Consider the following 6,254-nt stretch of genomic DNA (forward strand, 5'->3'; position numbering starts at 1 on the left):
TGTGAAATGTAGTCATATAGGCATTAAAAAAAAGGGTGAAAATTTCTCAGAAAAATCATATTAGAACGGCGTAAGAATTATTCGCTTTATATGAGATTAATACTATACATAAAAGACGTGCATCTCAGAACGAAAATAGCACTCTTTATGTATATTTTGATAAAATTTATATAAAATGATTTTTTTTCCTCAATAAAAAAATACTGCTAAACGACATGCAATTTTTAACTATTGGGAGATTCATTTTCACAAATTGCTCTGATAACTGTAGGATAAATTTTCAATCCCAGCCATTCAAATCAATTTAGATGGCAGAAATTGATTCCACATTTTCTTAAAAATTATTATGACAAATACCAATAAATCAACCTCCCCAAATAATTAGATTGTTCAACTTCAAAAACCTTACCCGCTAATAATATATATTTCAAAAAGCTCCAAATTCGTCCATAGTAGCAAAAATTATCTTCCAATTTACAATGAGCCAAGAATGTTTTAAATTCTCGAGGTATTTTGTATATCGTTTTGTTTGATTATTTATGGAAAAAAGAAAAGTGTGTTTCCAATTTGAGTTGAGTTGGGGGCGTGTGAGTGACAGCCTAGCTACCAAATAAAATATGCCGCTACATTTGAAAATTATTGAAGGCCTATCCAACGATGTCAAACACATTCATTTAATTTGAAAAGGACAATTAAGAAAATACTTGAATTTTTACCCTATCTTTTTCCCATGAGATGAGGAATCGCTGGAATGTGACTGCTAGCTTTGCCCGTTTTGTTAAGGTGGATTGTTAAATTATAAATCTAATTAAAAATTTATGAAGAGTTTTTTTTATAATACAAAAATATATAAAGCCCTAATGAAATATAATATTTGGAGATGCTTTGAAGTTTGACGTATATTATTATTTACCTTTATTTTAGTGGATAAACGGTACATAATTAATAGGGTTTCTAGTGGATAGAGATTTATATAACAAGAAAAACAAGAGAAAAAAAGACAAAAAAATTTTTCATTTAAATCTATCAGCTTGAACATCATGAGAAAACCAGCATCAATTCTACAAAAAAGAATAATCATAAGAATTCATGATGCGTTTAATATGTTTTGTTTGCCTATTTTTGTTGATTTGAATTATGTCACACATAACTTTCAATATGAATTATAGATTTTTTAAAATTTTGGCTAGTGAAAAGTAGGAATTAGAGCATCTTGACATGGACCTAGAAAGATTCAAATATGGGCTAAGAATTGTAAATGCAACTATATTGTACAAGTTCTATTACTATTGTGATATATGTACATATTTTATGTCATGCATAAACATTATGGGTAGAATTATATGCAACTAAATTGTGTATTTAAAAAAGTAAGTGTTGTTAGAATAGCAAGCATTTCAAATTAGAGAATATAATTATACACTAAAAAATGATCTGCATAAATCTCGAGACAATCTAGTTGTCCTGATCAAAAGGGGTAAAATGAAGATTATCACTTAACAAAAAACTGTAAATAGGCATGAAACTGACCGGCCAAAAAAGTACCAGTTGACCAGTTGCTAGCTGACTGAAAGGTTGGTAGCCTACTTTAAGTCAGACAAGCGACTGAATGTTAGTCTGACAATCCAAAGAGCCACCCAGGCTGATTAGGAACAAACATTCATGAAAGAAACTCAAATACCCCAGTAATTTGACACACCTATAAATTACTTTTCATATATATTTTATGCTCAATTTTAATGATTTTCAATGATATCACACTTTAAAGGAAGATATTTTGCATATTTTTGGTTTCAAGTACAAAAAATAAACTTTTGAAGAAAATGAAGCAAAAATAATGCAATTTCGAGTAAAAACGAGCAAGAAAAAAAATTTTGACTTGGCACATTTCAATATGTCTTTCTATGTTTAATCTAATTTACATTTCTCACATGTTTTTTAATGAAATTACACATTAAAGAAAGTTTTTTTTATGCTTATTTTTTAGGTATATCTGTTAAGAGTGAAACACAACTAAAACAGGGCGAAACAAAACTGAAATGGACTAAAATAGTGGAGCTGTTGTAGGGTGGCGCATGATGCGCCAAAATCCAGATTTGGAGCCAGATGCGCCGGTTTTTGGGAATTAAGGCGGTTCAGGATGAGTTTTTGCACAAATTTTCAAAGGGACACTTGTTCTAAACATCCATTGGAGTGATTCAATGTATCTAGACACTTTGGAATGTTCTTTTATGAAGGGATATGTCTCTTTGATCAATGGATATGTATTTTGAATTCAAAAGAGTTGACTTTTGGATATAATTTTGGAGGGAATTTTGAATTCTTTTTGGAGGGAGACAGTCTTTTATAAAAGAGAGGGAAGTCTAGGGCTTGAAGAAGAGTTGTGTGGGTGTGTGTGTGTGGCGTGAGAGTGAGAGGAAGTGCTTGGAGATTTTCTTCAAGGATTGTAAGAGTAAAGGTAAGGTGACAAATTTCTTCTTCATTACATCTTCTTCATTACATTTCACTTCATTACATTTCAAGGAGAGAATTGAGAGTACTTGTAAAGAGGAAAAGTGCTTGAAGAAAACTTCTAGGGATTTGCTTGGGAAGGATTATGAGATAAGATGTGTTCTTTTCTTACTTTATTTTGTAAACTTGTTTTTATATATAAAATTTGTGTTTTGTCATATCCTTCTCATGAATTCTAAGTAGTTTTCTTTATCCTTCTCCTTATTTTGAGATATGATTTTGTGAAGAATTGATTTTGTTTTAAACGGTTTTAAATATCAATAATTTGTGATGATTCGAACTCCGTTCTTCATTTACTTTTTGATCTGATCAATTGAAATGTTAAAATATTTTGAGAAATATATGTTCCGAAAAGGCTATGATTTCTACAACATTGGGAGAATCATATTTAACTTCATGTGAGAGTATGTCATCCATGAAATTGAGTGCAAATAAATAGGAAAATATACTTTATATAATGTAGAACTGGAGATTTTAAGGTGATAGATTAAAATCCCAAATTTGGCCCAGTTGATTGGAAAATGATGCAAGATTGTTAGCCCTCAGGTGAGGGAGCAGTGAGGGCTATGGAGTAGCAGTCAATATCCTCCCAGCCTAACCACGGAATTAGGGACCAAACTCTGGATTAGTCGACGTTCTTTATAACACTCGGAAGAGGGTAAAGAATATTATTGCTCCTATTTGACACAAAAAAAAATTATATATTTTTAAATAATTTTAATTTCTTCACAATCCATATACTCATTGTAAAGGGGAAGGAGGCTTTCTAAAATTTGAACACTTCATCAAAAAACTTTTTTTAATCTTAGTAAATTTAATTTTAAAATTTAGTAAATAGTTTAGTAAACTTAGTTCTTTTAATTACATTTCTATTAGTATTCATTAAACCCATTTTAATTTGTCTTTCTTACTTTAATTTTTATAGTTTGAATATTGTGATTTATGTTATTATCATAAGAATTTTCATCTTCCAAATTAAGACTTCATAGTTGTAGACTAGAATTAGCCTAAAAGATTTCTTACTGCGCTTTTCTGTGGGATCGATACTAAGATTAAAAAAAAAAAACCCTATATTACTTGAAGCGATACAAGCACTTGCGTAGAACCACTAGTGTGTAAACTATTATATATATTTTTTTATAAAATTTCAATTTTGCACATTAACTACTTAATATTAAATGGTCAATTTATTGGTCATATATTTTAAAACTAAATTACTGCGTAATTTGGTGACATGTCAAGTTTTTGGCACTGTACCGAGGATTTAAATTGACATAAAACATGCAGAAAAATAGCACACACTAGGGGCGTATTATAATCTCACAACTAACAATGTGAGAACCTCTAAACAACTCCCCAAAATATCTTCATACACAACTAAGGAGCAAGAAGACTGATCGGCCACCCTAAGGTCGATCTGCTACCTCTCTCAAAATTGACTCACTTCTAAGAGCGAGTGAAGGCTAACTAACATCCAAGAAAAATAGCTGACGAACAGTAGCTGTGTTGACCGACTCATGGACCTACTGACTAGAAGGTATAGGTAAATTAAAAGATAATAATGACATATAAACCCCTATTATTGCAAGGGCAAATTTTAATTTTTCACCTTGGACCATCTGTCTCCTATTAAGAGGGGGTTCATAACATGTATTAGAGGCTTTCGACTTCTATAGGCTTTGGCCACTTTTGAATCTTCTCCTTAGAACCTCTCTTCTAGGGATATCTCTTTCACTTTCTTTCTCGTAACCCCCTAGTTATAATATATGGAATGGTTCATAGCATAGGAATACCCTAGTGTGCCCCTACGAGGCAAGTTTGTGTGCACTCGTTTACTTCTCTCTCTCTACCTTTCACCCTACTTCCCCCTCAAGTTTGCTGTCGCTCTGATCCTTGTGCAAGCATCACAAAATAAATTTGGATTCATCAATAATAATAATTTGTTGTTTTCATTAACTCAATGAATGAGCCTCAAAGTGAATGTCTAAGAGAGTAATAATTTTTACATAAACTAGAAGCTGTTAGGGATTAGAAATTATATTAATTATATTTTTAATCATCTTTTTTAATTCAAAAACATCAAATTTGATAATAATCTCTCTATCAACCATGTAATTATATTTGAGATAAACATAAAAAAAAAATTTGTTTGAAGATACAAGCAATTTATGTGTCATAAAATAATAGAATCACACACAAATTTATTTTATTCTATCATGGATTCTATTTTAATAAACTCTTCATATAAATGGTAAGAAACCTTTAGAGGAATAATGCTATACTTTTTCTATTAATGAGAGGGAGAAACTAACTAAAAATAAAAGAGAAGTAAACTTTAAATAAATTTTTTACTTAGTTTCCCAAATTGAATTAATTAATTGAAACATTAAAAACAATTAAAATTATTTCTTTTCAATTAAAATGTGCCAACAAAATTTGTAAGATTGTCCCACTTTTCTTTGTTAACATCCCTGAGCCTCAACATATTGGATTTTGATCATAATAAAAAAATGTGGAGGGTTGACCTCACTTTTGGTTGAGTTCTAATTTTTCTTCTTTAGTAGCCTAGGGTCTAGCCATAGGACTTTTCTTTTGCGTATTCTTAGAAAGCTAGAAAAGGAACACACACCATTAAAAATTCTACCCTCTTCCTTGCTTAACTTGAAGTTCCACATAGTGGTCTCATCTGATTTTTTTATTGTAATAGATTGTGTAAAATTTAAATAAGTATAACCAATTAATATTCAGATTCTATGCAAGTATATATATCGTTATCAATATCGTTATCAAGTAATAACTTATCAAGTAATAACCGACTTTCTATTTAAGCCCCAAATATCGATCCCACGGAGAAGGTTTAAATTGGAAATGATAAATTTGCTAGGAAATTCACAGAATGTCAATTGAAATGACTATCACTAATTTTAATTGTTGAGATGTAATCAAAATTAAATTTCAAAATTATTATCAAACCAAAAATGTAATCAAATATGCAAGTTTAAAACAGTAAATACAAATCTATTAACTATTTTATGTTATTGTAGGTAACGAAGATTTTTATGTGAAAAAGCATCATTCCCACTACAACGAGACTATGGAAAAATGAGATGAGATAAATGTTCATAATATGTATTGTGCCAAATAGGAGCAATTTTAATTCTCTACCCTCATACTGTGCATAGAAAATCATTGGCTAATCTTAGTGTTTAGTCCCTAAATTCATGGCTAGGCTAGGAGGATACCGACTCCCACTCCAGAGCTCCCACATCCCTTCACCTGAAGGCTAGCTCTTGCTTCAGTTTTTAAACAATACGATCAAATTGAATATTTTAGTCTGTCACCCTAATGGTTCTCCAAATCTACATCCAACAAAGAATATTTCCCTATTTATTTGCACTTAATTCCATGAACAATGTTCTCCTCCATGGAATCAAAAGTGATTTTCACTCTGTTGTAGAACCATACTCCATTTCCCGGATCATATGTTTCACAACACATTTTAACAATTCAATTGGCCAAATTGAAAAGTAAATTAAGTTCGGAGTTAAAAAATCATCTCAATTTGTTTTATATTTTAATATTGGCACATCCATATTATCTCTTCTTTTCACCATATCTCAGAGTATGGATAAATATAGAGCGAACTACTCAGACTTCATTAGAAAGAAATAAGAAAACACAAATTTCATATACAAAAGAAAGTTCATACAACACTGATATTCATACAACACTGATAAACAAAG

The sequence above is a fragment of the Phalaenopsis equestris genome, unplaced genomic scaffold (assembly GCF_001263595.1).
Source record: "Phalaenopsis equestris unplaced genomic scaffold, ASM126359v1 Scaffold000285, whole genome shotgun sequence".
Classification (NCBI taxonomy): domain Eukaryota; kingdom Viridiplantae; phylum Streptophyta; class Magnoliopsida; order Asparagales; family Orchidaceae; genus Phalaenopsis; species Phalaenopsis equestris.